The 15,698-nt window shown below is 36.3% G+C and overlaps 1 protein-coding gene across 6 annotated transcripts in view; it reads left to right on the forward strand.

The window, feature by feature from the left end:
* The window catches only part of grip2b (glutamate receptor interacting protein 2b), a 396,185-nt gene that overhangs the window by 235,512 nt on the left and 144,975 nt on the right, over window positions 1–15,698 (forward strand). The window lies entirely within an intron of this gene.

Genomic DNA, 15,698 nt, shown 5'->3' on the forward strand with positions numbered 1-15,698 from the left:
AATGTGAGATGTATGAAAAGACTGCAATGCTAAAAAAGAATTAATAACTTTAAACCAACAGTTTTAACCCAAAAATGACCATCCTGCCAGAGGAAGAAGAGCTGGAGTGAGAGATTCAATCAAAAAAAAAAAATCTTGCACAAAAAGGAAAACGTTTTAAACTTAATTAAAAATAGCAATATCACTTTAGACATAATTAACACAGCAAATACCAAATGGAAGAGTTGTTTCCAGTCATCAGGACCTGCAGTTCCACTCAAGAGGTCTCCATGACCAATGAGCTGGTTTGGTAGCTCTTGACAATAGAGTTTTTATAAGGACAAAGACAACTAAACATTGCTAAATTAGGGAGAGGGGTCTGGATGCAGACCTGGTGCAGTGCAATCTCAGCTGCATCCAATGCTTTTAAATGTGCAAACCTAACTCCACCCCTAACCCTACCTGTCACAGTGATGTCACTCACTGCATTGAGTGCATTGTGTCTGACATTGCATAGCTCATTGATACAATCTCAGTTTGCATCATAAAGGCTGCATCCAGATACTATTGAAATTAGGTAATTTTTTAACTTCATTAATTAGTCAAAATCATTTCAAAGATAAAATACTAATTCAAAAAATCATTTTAATACAGTAATGAGAAAAAGGATAAACGTTGATCCTTGCTGGGATGGATTTGTAGACAGAAATTCACCCTATCACTTTCAAGCCATCCCAAAACTCTGACTTATTATCTTATGTTAAATTTACTTGTCTCTAACTTAGGTAATTGAGGAGCTAAACACAACAGACAAGTCATGTGTTAAACTCGATAAAGTTAAAGTTGAGGTAAACTAAGTATTTTTGATGAGGTAAATTGAACTTAGATCAATTGAAGATAAATTAAACAACTTCTGAGACAAGTTAGAGATAAGTTAAACCAGCCTGATGTGACAACTGAGTTCGAATCCACATGCAGGTTTATTGAGGAGGTCAGGCAAGCAATGGTCAACACTGGAGCAAACAGATGTATGTAGTAAATCCAGGAACGTGGTCCAAGTAACAGGCAAGAGGTTGGAAGGCTGGCAGCAGACAGGGATAAATAGATTAACTAGGTGGGGATCAAAACATGGAAAAAAAACAAGACAAATAAAATGCGTTGTAACATCATTTATAGTAAACAAGAGAGAGTGTGTTTGCTGCTTATATAGTGTGTGTAATTCATCCTTGACAATTCTCCGGTGGTGTGTGTGCAATCAGTCAGGATAAGGAACATGTGTGTGTGAGCGGAGTGCATGTATGGAGATGTAGTCCAGTAAGCTATTTTGCGTGTGTTCCAGCGATCTATGGAGTTTAGATGGTGATCGTGGCACGAATGTAACTGTTTTACGCTTTGTCAGTTTAGTGGCTAATTCATACAAATTCGAGTTCAGTCCTATGAAAATTTATGATTTTTAAAAGGATGCGAGGCACCCGAGATCACCCTTAAACTCAACCATCATTGTGGGACAAGCAAATCGTACTGAATTGTACAAATTAGATTGTATGAATTAATATGAATTAGCCTCTAAATCAAAACGTTACAAATACAAACATGCGCAGCACAATTCATTGTGGAGCTAATTTTTCCCAAATAGCAAAGATGCTAAGACCCTTTAGCTTCAACCGTTAAGAAATACAAAGTTCAGTTGTTGCCTAATTCTTCTTTGAGCTTCGCACACATGCAGTCCAGATTACACCAGAAGGTTTTTGACGGCGAGCTGGCTTGGAGAAATGTTGAAAGCGGTGCCGTCTGCCCTCATTGTGTCAGGTTGTTGTATGTTATCGGCAGAGAGGCGAGAGATCCAACAACAGCTTTAATTTCATGGAATAAGAGGGAAACATGGGGGGAAAAATGAAAGAAACTGCTTTTGCGGCTTCATTTGCATTTCAAGTGCAGGTAGTAACATGCGGGTTTTCTAATGGGGATTTTTTTTTTGGTTCACAAATTTGTGAAGTTATTAAAGTGCAGGAGAGCTGAATTAGCTGCTCAGCTAATATCTTAAGAGTAGAGTAGCTCAAAAACACTGACTGAAATGATGCTTTGTTGCCTTTCTTTCTGGGTTAAAGATCCAATTAAATGATTTGGCCACACTTCAAGAAAATGCTCAGTATTAAGAATTTTTTTAAAACCTTTTTTTTTTTTTTAGAATCAAAAGTCAAATTTTGACCGAGTGCCAAGCCTGTAGCCAGCCTGGTGAACGGGGTGGTTCTTTTTTCTCAAAACGTTGACCTTTTTGCAGTTATTCTTCTTATTGTCTTAAATTTTGAGGTAATTTTTTAAGCACTAATATTTGCTGGGTTAGCTTGTCGCATGGTGATCGTAACCACATTTTGGATCGTCCCATTTTGGTGTTTGCATCAAACAAAATTTCCAAAGTAATTTTATATAGATTAAAAGCATAAAAGATGTGATGAAATATAATAAAATACTGTAATGTTCATGAATTGTCATTCAGTAAAAGAAATACTGCATACTGATGTAAATGTTAAACAACAGTAGTTACTGAACAATGTTTGGGTTTTATTTCAGCATCGATATCGCAAAATGCACATCCACAATAGTCACATCGCTGGATGTGCGATGTCAAGTATGGCTAATTGTTGACCAGGAGCTTGTAGATTAATTGCAAAGTTAAACTATTGTGGATTTAACGTTTACTAATTGCATTTGTTTTGTTTTTTCTGTTAAGTACATCAAGTGATTCAAAATAAACTATTTTGCTTTAACAAAGACTAATTAAATTACATTTTCGTAGTGAAAATATTAGATTTACATTGGATTTTTAAAAATTATTTGTCATTTAGACTTATTTGACAAATACAAAACTTTTTTTTTTCTCTCATTTGTATGCTTCCCTCTCCTAAAAATCTAGTTAAATTGAATTTTAATAATGTATGCACATGCACTTCACCATAAAATCACCACAAGCATTCTAAAGTGGTGAATTCTTCACACACACACACACACACACACACACACACACACACACACACACACACACACACACACACACACTCACACACACACACACACACACACACACACACACACACACACACACACACAAAAATAAAACTTATTTAATTCATCTGGTGAAATATGTTTCATATAGCCTATATATATATATATATATATATATATATATATATATATATATATATATATATATATATATATATATATATATATATATATATATTGCAATGTCATTTTTTTTCAGTACTGTGCAGCCCTACTGACCAGTAGTGTACTGTATGACTTATGCTTGCCTTAAATACACAAGTCCCTTAAGTTCATCAGACTCAAACTGAAGTTGAAATCGAAATGAAAGAAAAAAAGCTAAAAAAGATAAATGCAAAATACAAACTCAGAATTGTTAGAAAACAGTTATAATTGTAAGAAATGTACAACCCAAGCTCATTCTGGGGTCCGTTTCTCGTACCTCGCTTAAATGATCTAAGATGATTTGGCAGATCCTGGATCTTTTAATCTTGATAACTGATCTTTGGCTAATTTGGTTCTTCAAACAAGTTTGCGAATCAGATTAGAATGTCTGGATAAACTGATCTGAGATCGCTCCGTGTGTTGTGAAGGACAGATCAATCGATCCTCGAAATCATGATCAGCAATGCAACGATTGGCTGACGGCACAGCAGTGTAATGACATCATCTGATTAATATTCAATTATCCATGTGAGCAAAATTACATCAAATTAGCAGTAAACCGGTTTGTTAAATATGACACGCAGTAACTTTTCACATTTGTTGTGAGCTGCAGGCTTTACACTTTCATGTGTCAAGAGTATTCATCATGTATTTCAATGCAAATCAGTGTATTTAGTTCTTTATTTAGAAAATATTTTCTTTATTATATTAGCTGTTTTTTAATCGGTGTAAAGAATAACTGGATGTTTACAAAAGCATTTTGATATTGGTAAAGGTGCATGCAACTTTTGTGAAGCATCAAATCACTGGTGTATTAACGGTCAAAACATGTTTATGACTGCATAATTGTATTATTGCTTAAAAAAAAAAAAAGTCACATATTGTGCATTTCTATTATACACAAATTGTACTAAAGTGTCTAAAAAGTTCATATCAATAAGTTTTCTCCTTGCAGCACCAGGTGGCAGTCTTTGTACTTTCACTTTGAGGGTGCAGATTGCATACGTTTTATTTATATGTATGTAACGGGGAGACTGAGACAGAGGGATCCATTTGCAGTATTTATTAAGTCACACTTTACTCAACATACAACACGCACGACTGTGCGAACATACAACATACACAGCAATGAATATGGGCTGGCGATTGACAGACACAGAGTGATTACCAGGCATGGGTCAGAGGCAGGCAGCGTGATTCAGAGTCCGTGTAACAGGCTTGGGTTGAGGGCAGGCAGCGAGTATCAGAGTCCGTGTAACAGGCTTTAGGTCGTGGGCAGGCAGAAGGCAGAGCAGAGTCAGGAAACAGGCTGAAGTAGTAAACGGGAGATCAGGCTGGATAGAACGCTCAGTAATGCTGGCCAGGGCTAAACAAGACTTCGCAAAGGTGTGTGTGTGTGTGAGCTGCTTATAAAGGGTACGTGGGTCATTAACGGAATGGAGATCAGGTGTGCTGGAATCAGAGTGAAAGGATGACGTAATGTTAAAAGTCCGGAGATGGTGGCCTCTGCTGGCCAGCGAGGGGAATGACTGGGACCGAGTCGGTGACAATGTATAACTTTATTTATTTCATTAATAACTATAACTGTATATATATATATATATATATATATATATATATATATATATATATATATATATATATATATATATATATAGTTAAAAAATATGTACCATTTTCCCAGGTGTATATAACTACTACTGTAAGAAAATATCAGAATTCGGAACATACTTTCTGTATTATCTTTGCTTGAACTGAGCCGATCTAATCCTGTTTATATGAATTAAACCTGCTCCCGATCAGGTTTGACCTAGCAGAACTGTTGCTATGACAACAACTCTCGGATCAGCTTTGAAGAACGAAACGATCCTGGATCGTGTCAAATCATCAATATCCAAATCCAGCTAACTGAGTAATCCACGTACGAAGAACGGACCCCTGGAAACGTAGCCCTGCGGACATTTCTGGAGACCGCGATTTACGCGGTTTAGTTTTTTTCGAGCGAACGCTGCGGGGCGGTGTGGTGCCACTCCGCTCCTCCTCTTTGGCCGACGGCTCGCCTCTGAGTGGAGGGCTTTCCCGATGCAACCAGTTTGTCCGCTTAGCTCACAGCATTACGTCGGCGGAGCAGAGGCCTCGGAGGCGGAGGAGGAGCCGGCCGTGGGGACGACGACTGGGATTGAGTCCAGAGAGCAGCGGTTCCAGAAATCAGGTAAGATGAAAAACTGAATCCGAAAAATAAGGACGAGAACGTGGCGGGATCCGAAAACACGGTCGAAATCAAAGACGAGGGTTTTTGCTTTTTTTTTTTTCTGGACGGCTTTTGCAAACCGTCGCTTGAGTTAAGGGAAGGAGGAGGAGGAGGAGGATCCGGCGGCTTTTCGCGCGAGAACAGCGCGAGCGTGAACAGCGTGCGCTCCCGAGAGGCGCCCGAGAGCACAGCAGCCTCTCGCGGATCCGCGAAAACAAAAACCGCTCAAATACGTACCTCCCGGGACGTATCTCACAGTCCGCGGAAACGTCCGCGGGGCTACGTTTCCACAATGAGCCTGGGTTGGAAATGTAAAACTGCATATTGTGAAAAATTAAAACTGCTTAAAAATTGAACTGTGAGATATTTGGCCTTTAAAATTAATAAAATCTTTTTATTTTTTTATTTTTTTAAATATAGAATGAAACATTCTAATGTATATAAATGAAATGAAAACTGTAGAATGATGGAAATATATCATGACAGTATATCAAAAAGCCCATTGTAATGTCATCATTTTCAAAGCAACAGGTTGATGGTTGATGTTATTTGCCAAGTTCTCTGTAGGGCCCCGAATTGATCCATCCAAGCACTTCAAAGGGAATCCGCTAATCGATTTTGACTGTATTAATTGGCATTTAATTATCTTTCACATCATCAAACAGCCTTAAATAGAAGCCGTTATCAAAAGATGTGGATTTAAAAGTCTCTACCTCATGGCAGCAAAACAAAAGACAAACAAATATACGCAAAGTTATGAAATATATAACACAACTAATTAAAAGCTATTGAATACTGTACTACATCATGCAGCAATTCAACTCCTGCTCTCCATAACGAGAGCTTATTAAAAATCTTGACACTTTTATGAGCTTTATATAACCTGTTGTGCGACGTTATAATCGCCCACCTCTGGTTTTATCTTGCCCCATTTCTCTATATCCGCTATGTTTTCCCCTCTATTCTTTGATGGATGGAGGACCATCTGATGAATAATCCTCAGCCACATCAAACGCTTCCATCGAGGCATTAGATCTGAAAACCGGATTGGGCGCACCACCTATAAATCTAAATAAAATCTCTCCGCTGCTCAGACATAATGTTGCATTTCAGGAGTGTTGTGTAACAGAGATTATTTTAGACTAGAATTTGGGCGTAATAATTGATGACCAGGATGCGAGAGGAATTTAATGATGCTCTGATGATGTTTGTCGGTGCTTTTATTCATTTAAATTCCAATTTCCTATTAAATATATTTTCTGTACTATTGTAATAGTTAATACCAAAGCGTTTTTGAACCATACATAGTAAATAACTAGTAGAAAATCTAGAGTTGCTATGGTAACAGAAAATTTTATATAAACAAATTGCCCAAAACTAAAGTAAGTTTTCTGTATTATTGTATTACAATACACCAGAGTTTACTGTAGTAAAAACTAAAGTATAGTACGGTTCATCATTTCACTGTAGTTAATAGTACAGTATGCAGTAGCATTCATTAACAAAGGGTTTTGTATACTATAATATTCATTAATTAATTTTCTTTTCGACTTAATCCCTTTATTAATTTAGGGTTGCCACAGCGGAATGAACCGCCAACTTATGCAACATATGTTTTACGCAGCATATGCCCTACCAGCTGCTTACCAATTCACCTACCCCACATGTTTTTGGACTTGTGGGGGAAACCAAAGCACCCAGAGAAAATCTACGCGAACACAGGGAGAAAGTGCAAACTCCACACATAAATGCCAACTGACCCAGCCCGGGTCGAACCAGTGACCTTGCTGTGAGGCAATTGTGCTCTTCACTGCACCACAGTGATGCCATACTACAATATACAGAGTATAAATTACTTTACTATTGTATGGTTTAAAAACAATTTATTTTTTACTATAAATTACTATAGTATTGTTTTATTTAAAATGCTAAACCAAGGTTATTTTCATTTTTTCATTTTTTTTTTCATTTTGTAAATAACAAATGCTAATCAACAGTAAAGATGGCAGTAATGCTCTAAATACAACACTCAAGCATTGAAATCTTGTTTTTTAAAGTGCAATTTCTTTTAAACAATACCATTATTGTCTTAGCATATGCCTTATAGCTGGCATTTAGCCTGCATCAAGCGGACAACAATGTTGAATTGTTTATTTAAATGTATCAAGTGTACCAATTCAAACAAACCATTTATACTATTAGCTCAGCATACTGTTAGCATGTCATTCTAGCTTAAGATTAGAACTACGGCAGCCATTTTTACCCTTTAAGTTTTTCTTATTTTTGTTTTGTTAAAATATGACCCAAAACTCTTCCCAAATGTGTATTTCATTAAAACAATGTTCTTTTATCAAAATTACAAAACACAAAAGAGTATTCCTAGCTTAATTGTCCATAAATTCTGGGGACAGCCAAATACATAACTGGCGGTACGTCTGCTTGCAGTTTTTGTTTTTGCAAATCCACTGTGTAGGCCACTGTGTATGCTTTTTGAGGATCTCAAATTTCTGTTTGCTTCCTCTTCTCGTGTAAATCCACCAGAGAGTGCAATATACACTTCAGCCAAGCAGGCCATCTTGCTGTTGGCTGACTGACTGACCGACTGACCCACCCATGCCCTTCCCTAAACCCAACCGATTGTGTTTTCAAAAGCGATCTAGAAAAAGAAAAGCTGTTTTGTTTTATCTGGTTTTTGGAACCGTTCTTGACCAGTTTTGAACCTCATCGTCATGGTCAACTTTGCTTCATGTCCCAAGTTCACCCACGTATGCAGTGAGCCACCCTAGATGTATACACTAGATATCACATAGGGACCCTGAGCATGCGTCAATAGCGCCGCCACATTGGTACAGTGCTCCCAGGACAAATGCCATTCAACCGCACTAGTCAAGATAGTGTTATTACGTGAAGATGTGGGACTTTAGCGCTGTCTACGAGTGTAGTAACGAGCAAACAAAGAAAACAAAGCACAAAGGCAGAACATTTCATAGGTAATATTAAGTTTTTTTCTGTTTTTGTATGTTCTGAACTTTTGTGCTAATCAGGTAACGCTATTGATGATAACTGTCACTTACTGCATTCACCATACGGCAAAGCAGCTCCAACTCGCACTAAACACTCGGCTTATGCTAGTTTAAATAAAATCAGCAAACAATGCAAAAGAAATATGACTACGAGATGCTGCGCTGCCAGAAACTTGTATTATTGTCGGCTAACGTTAGTGAAAGAGTTGTTCGGGGGATTCATTCACAAACCGATCGCTTTCTCCGTCAGTATGAGAAGTGAAAGCAGGAGAGGAGGTGTGTTTCAGGACATGATTAGATCAAATTCAACAGGGAGGGTGAATAGTACATTTCTGTACACACAAACACAAACTTTTTGTCAGAAATGCCCGTGCAGCCACTGATCCATCAATGTAGAAAAGTGATGTAAAATTATAATTTCGTAATTAGAAAAATAAATTACATACTAACATCCAGGAAAACTCCAGATCATAGATATATGTGTATATGTGTATATCTCTGGCTTTGGATGGCCACAGTCCTCCACTGTACCTTGGTCCCGCATTCATTTCAAAGGAGCGCTACCCTGTAGCAAGATGGCGGCGCTATTGACGCATTCCGTCTAATAGACAACAATAGGCCAGGCGACATCTAATGTATATATCTATGGTGAGCCACTAGGCAAACTGGTAACACAGGAAAAGCCGTCCACATGGAGTTAAGTGGTCAGCTAGTAGTGCTAAAAGGAACAAATCATACCACCCCATATCATTAGTTTTAAAGGGGAAATCCAGCCAGACATATCTCTGGCTTCATAATTCGCGCCATCCAGAAATGTTGGCAGGAATATGTATCCACAATTAGCCTGTGTTGCAACAACCACATGCATTTTAGCATTTGCTACTTTTTTCTGATGCCATTAAATATGCGTGCCTCAAAAACATAACTTTACTTTTAAACTTTCAAAAACAACATTTTCGCTACAATTTCTAATTTCTTTATAACATATGAGGAAAGAAATTTTAACCCTAATTTAAACTGTCAATAGAATTTTTTTTTTTTTTTTTGTAAATATGTGACTAATTTAATTCAGTACAGTCTTATCAGAATTAGTTATAGGGTTCTAGTAGTTCCAGTGTTAAGCTGTGTCAAGCAAAGTTCAACTTTTCAGTATTTTATAACAGATTCCAGACTAGCTTAGCATACTTCTAGCGTACAGTAGCACGCTTGGTCTGTACTGTATGCACCCTCCATTATGATTTCATTGGGATGCTAAAAGATTGATGTGTCCTTTTTTTCAAATCATTTTAGTGTACTCTTGAGGCATCATGGGAATGTGATTGTGACTTTATGACAGAAGTAACCTGAAATATTTAGACGTTTACCAACCTGCGGCTGGAACATAAGCTGAGAACAGAAACATTCACATTCTGATCGGCTCTGAATGTTCAATGTGGTGTGCGTTTGAGCACGGTGCAATTTTGATTTGGTATTAAAGTTTAAGCCACCATTTCAGAACACATTATTTGCATATAGACAGAGAATATGAGTCACATTCTGATAACTTTAAATAAAAATGTTTTTAAAGTAATTGTGAAGTACATAGACCTTTACTCCAAACAACTCGCATTCAAATAAGTACTATAGTCATTTTTTTAAAAACTATAGTGTTTTTGATCCATACTGTAGTAAAGTAGTTATTTAATGTGTTGTAGTAATTCTATATTGCAGTTCACCACAGTTTACTCTAGTAAAAACTTGAAGTATACTACAGTATGTGTTACAATTGATCAGTTCACTATAATTAATGCTACAGTATCCTGTTGCATTCATTAGCAAAGAATTGTAAACAATATATTATAAAGTATGAATCACTTTACCATAGTATGTTTCAAGAACACTGTTGTAGCCATTTGCTATGAGTTACTATAGCATTTCCACTTATTTATTTTCACGTTATGGAATAAAAATGCTAGTCAGTATTCATTTGTTCATTTATTCGTTCATTTATTTCTTTTCCTTCATCTTAGTCCCTTTATTCATCAGGGGTCACCATAGCTTAATGAACCACCAACTTATTCAGCATAGATTTCACACAGCGTATGCCCATTCAGCTGCAACCCAGTACTAGGACACATCCATACACACTCATCCACAAACATACATTACAGCCAATTTTAGTTTATTCAATTCACTTATAGCGCATATCGTTAGACTGTGGGAGAAACTGTAGCACCCGGAGGAAACCCACGTAAAAACATGGAGAACATGCCTGACCAGCTAAGACCAGGCTGGAAATGGCTGGAAACCAGCCTGGAAATGGCCAAAACCCCTCTAAAACCAGCCTGGTCGACCAGCTAAAACAAGCCAACCAGCCTCGGCTGGTTTAAGCTGTTTTATTCAGCAGAGACATGCGCACTTCAGAATTTTGCCAGAAGTAGTAGGTCATCCTTGTACTTCTTGCATACTGTTTTCGGACATTCTACTTGGTGCACATACTGTTTTTAGCTTTCTATATAGTATGGAAGTATGCGCTGAGTCCGAAACCTACTACTCGGTGGGTACTGCATTTGAATTTAAACGTAGTACTCAGCAGTTAGAAAAGTACAGTCTATACAGTATCAATGTCAGTAGTATGAATTAAACTCGGACGTACTACATCCGCCGTTTTGTCATCATAACGTGACCTACCAATGTCAGTTGCGTTGCTTCACTCCCATTTATAATTTCTCTTGTGGGGCATCATGGGATAGCATAGTGTCCATCGGATGTGCACTTCAGAATCTTGTCGAAGGTAGTAGGTTATCCGGGTACTTCTTGCATACTGTTTTCGGACATACTACTCGGCTCGCATACTATATAGTATGAAAGTATGCGCTGCATCTGAAACAGCCTACACCTTAGTACAGGGGTCACCAAATTCTGGTCCTGGTGGGCCGGTGTCCCTGCAGGGTTTAGCTCCAACTTGCCTCAACAAACCTGCCTGGATGTTTCAAGTATACCAAGTAAGACCTCGATTAGCTTGTTCAGGTGTGTTTGATTAGGGTTGGAGATAAAATCTACAGGACACTGGCCCTCCAGGAACAAGTTTGGTGACCACTGCCTTAGTAGGTACTGCATTTGAATTTAAATGTACTACTCAGCCATTAGAAAAGTATGTCCTATACCAGGGTTTTTCAAAGTCTTATCCACTGGCGCCCCCCTCCTCCCAAACACGCACGCACGCACACACACACATATGTATATATATATACAGTATATATAAAGACAGAGACAGATGTCAGACTGTTAACTCACTTTTATCATCATTTGCATGAAAGTGCAATTATTTACAGAGTAATAACAAGTATTTTAATATAACGTTTTTAAAACTAGGATGATGGTTTAAAATGAATAGAACAGATACAAGAACTGTCCATCCCAGTCAAAACAGTCGAAGTTTAGCGGGTCTCATGCTGTCATTAGCCAAAATATCTTGACAAACCACACATAAAGGTCGTGGTTCATCAGCTGGTCCTGTCCACATAAATCCTAAACTCAAATACTGATCATCATATCGTCGTCTTTTGGGTTTAAGCCCTAAACTTGAAGGCTTTGAATCGGGGGGGTCTCAGAAACCGATCCATTGTATTAGCAGGCATATACCTGTATTGGCGGGCTTGCCAAACAGAAGCAAATTCACAGCTATGGCCTTCTGGGTAAAAAAAGGTTTTCTTATATTTGACGTATTATTTTTTTCTGCTTCGTTTAATTAAAACGTTTAAATATAATAAAAAATACATATAATAATTAAACTTAATAATTATATTTTTATTATTTCATATTTTTTCCCGCGCCACCCCTGACATGCTCTGGCGCCCCCCAGGGGAGACGCGCCTCACACTTTGAAAACCCCTGTCCCATACAGTATAAATGTCAGTAGTATAAATTGAACTCGGACGTACTACATCCGCTATTTTGTCATCATCACATTATTGACCCGCGTGATTTTCGTCGCTTCACTCCTATTCATGAATTCTCTCGTGGGGCATCATAGGATAGCGTAGAATCTATCAGATGCACAGTTCAGAATCTCGCCGGAAGTAGTAGGCCATCCAGGTACTTCTTGCATACTGTTTTTCATTTTCTTTGAATTCGGACATACTACTCGGCTCGCATACTGTTATTAGCATATATGGTATTGAAGTATGTAATTTTCGGATGCAGCCTAGGACTTCGGCAGCCATTTTGGTTTTTACCTCACAAATGTAATTGTTAGTTTACATTGCACTTGTATATTTTATTGTATTTCTGGAAACCAACATTGCCAGTAATATTGTAAAATTTACAGCAATTTTCACAGTGCATGTTGTTTTTGTTCGGTTTAAATATTTTCTGAACTCTGAGACTGGAAGAAATTAAGTGAAAGAGGGTTTTTAGTCGCTGGTGTCGAAGGGGGCAAAAAGCTGATTCAGAGTCGCTGGGGGAATTGAGTGAAGTAGACGGAGGCTTTGAATAGTTTCTTGCTGGAATCTGCTTGGTGTCACTGTTGCTTTCTGTCTGGCATAAGTCCTGGGGGAGACCTGCTGTTAATGTGTAGAGAGAAATAATGTCCACTCTCTCTTTTTTATAGGTTGTTTTCAGTCACTGAATTGATCAGAACTGTCCCTGTCTTGGTTTTATAGTGCTTTATATATTTAAGTGCCCCGACTGTGGTGTTTTAACCCTTTGGCTGGTGCTGAGCAAGAAAAATCACATATGAGTGATTTCCAACAAATAAGATTTATTTTAGATTTCAGACATTTTAATATATTTTGAGTATTAAGTACTAGCATAATATTTATTACCATTACTGTTAACATGTTGTTTATATGTGTTATGTGTGTGTCTATGGAGATGGCAATTTTTTTAACATGAATGGGCTATGTGCTTTTTTCACATCAGATACACACTTTTTAGGCTACTAGAACATGTTTTTTGGGAGAAGTTGATGAATTAACATGTTGTAAATCCAGCAGCTCGGATCTCTCCAATGCAAAGGAGACTGACATTACCTATCATAGATCCAATAACATATTAAGCTGCTTTAATAACAAAATACATGTTTATTTGTTAATTTGAGAATCGGAATATCAGATATTTTACAATATAATAAGGATTTTTGTCAATATTTGTAGAAAAGAGAAAAAATAAACGATACATACATAAATCATCAGGGCTGTGGTGTGTCAAGTGATAAAACTGACATGTTGCAATGGAAACTTTAAAGTGATGCATTGTAAATAGTAGTCACATTAAAAATATTGTGCTGGGAAGTCAGCGGGAGTATTTAAAACTGAACTGTAAAAAGTTATATTTTTCTCATTTTGTTTTGGAGATCTTCTAATATAGGTTTACATGCATCCAAAGTAAAATATATATATATATATATATATATATATATATATATATATATATATATATATATATATATATATATATATATATATATATATATATATATATATATATATATATATATATATATATATTTACCTATAATATAAAGTGCAGAATTACCTCTTTTTGAATTACCTCCTGTCTGAAATGGTGTTGTGTGGCCTTTAACATTTAAAATATTTAGTAAGTAGCATATGTGTTTTATTTGTTTACATTTACAGTCCTGTATTTGTAGGATTTTGGGCGTTAACTTTGTATACGGTCGCACATACTGTACAGAATGCTTTTTTTCTCAAGATACTTTTACAGTGCTGCTTTTACATTTTCTTTATTGTCAACATGTGTTAGATGAACATAACTGAACATTGCTGTTGCATCTTTTGCAGCATCTTGCACTATACATGCCTCAGGGCTTGACTTGGAAGTTGAATAAAAAAAGACTTTGTTTTCATTCCACTGCACTGCATTTGCATTTTTGCACATTTACTTTATTTTCAACTCTATAATTATTTCATTCATTCATTCATTCATTCATTCATTCATTCATTCATTCATTCATTCATTCATTCATATATAATTTTTTCATTAATAAATTATTGATTAATTCATATATCATTTATTCATATATAATTCATTCGTTCATTCACATATTATTAATTCATATTTTTTTCATTTATCATTCACTCATATAGCATTAATTAATTCATTCATTTATTAATGTTTATTCATCTTCATTCATAAATTATCTATTCATTCATATATTATGAATTAATTAATTAATATATAATTCATTCGTTTTTTGCTCATTAATAAATCAATAATTTCATTGATTGATTCATTCATTCATTCATTCATTCATTCACGTATCATTCATTCATAAATTATTTATTTATTAATATATTATTAATTAATTAATTAATATATAATCAATTAGTTTGTTTGCTCATTAATAAATTCATCCATTAATTCATTCATTCATGTACCATTTATTAATTCATATATTGTTCGTTCATTCGTTTGTTTGTTTGTTCGTTCATTCATTCATTCATTCATTCATTCATTCATTCATTCATTCATTTGTTCATTCAGTTCATTATTTATGTATGTATCATTCATTCATAAATCATTCATTCATTAATATATAATTAATTAATTAATTTATATATAATTAATTTGTTTATTCATTCATTCATTATTAATTAATCAATTATTTAATTTATCATTCATTCATATATCATTGATTTATTTATTTATTCATTCATAAATTATTAATTTATTCTTTCAATCAAAAATTATTAATCCATTCATATATTAATTCGTCATCCATTCATGTATCGTTCATTCATATATTAATTCATTCATACATAGTTTGAAGTCTCTCCTCACCACCACTAATGTTCAGCATACATGGGATTTTTAATAACCACAGAGAGGGGGGTTGGGGGGGGGGTCTCTCCTTGCCACCACTAGATGGGGGGGGGGGGGGTCTCCTCACCACTACTAGTGTTCAGCATCAACTTGGATGAGTGCCATGGGATTATTAATAACCACAGAGTCAGCACCTCAGTTGCTAAGTGAGAGCATAGTGTCCTCTTCACTATACTGGGGCATGAGGACCCATACAGACCACAGGTTGATCGCCCCCTGCTGGCCTCACTAACACCACTTCCAACAGCAACCTAGTTTTCTGATGACTGTGGCTTCGTCAACTGCTTTATTAATCCAGGGCTGCCACAGCAGAATAAACCGTCAACTTATCCATCCTTCCAGGCGCAACCCATCTCTGGGAAACATCCACACACAAACACTCATACACTACAGACAGTTTAGCCTACCCAATT

Source organism: Danio rerio, chromosome 22 (genome assembly GCF_052040795.2).
Source record: "Danio rerio strain M-AB ecotype USA chromosome 22, GRCz13ab, whole genome shotgun sequence".
Lineage (NCBI taxonomy): Eukaryota > Metazoa > Chordata > Actinopteri > Cypriniformes > Danionidae > Danio > Danio rerio.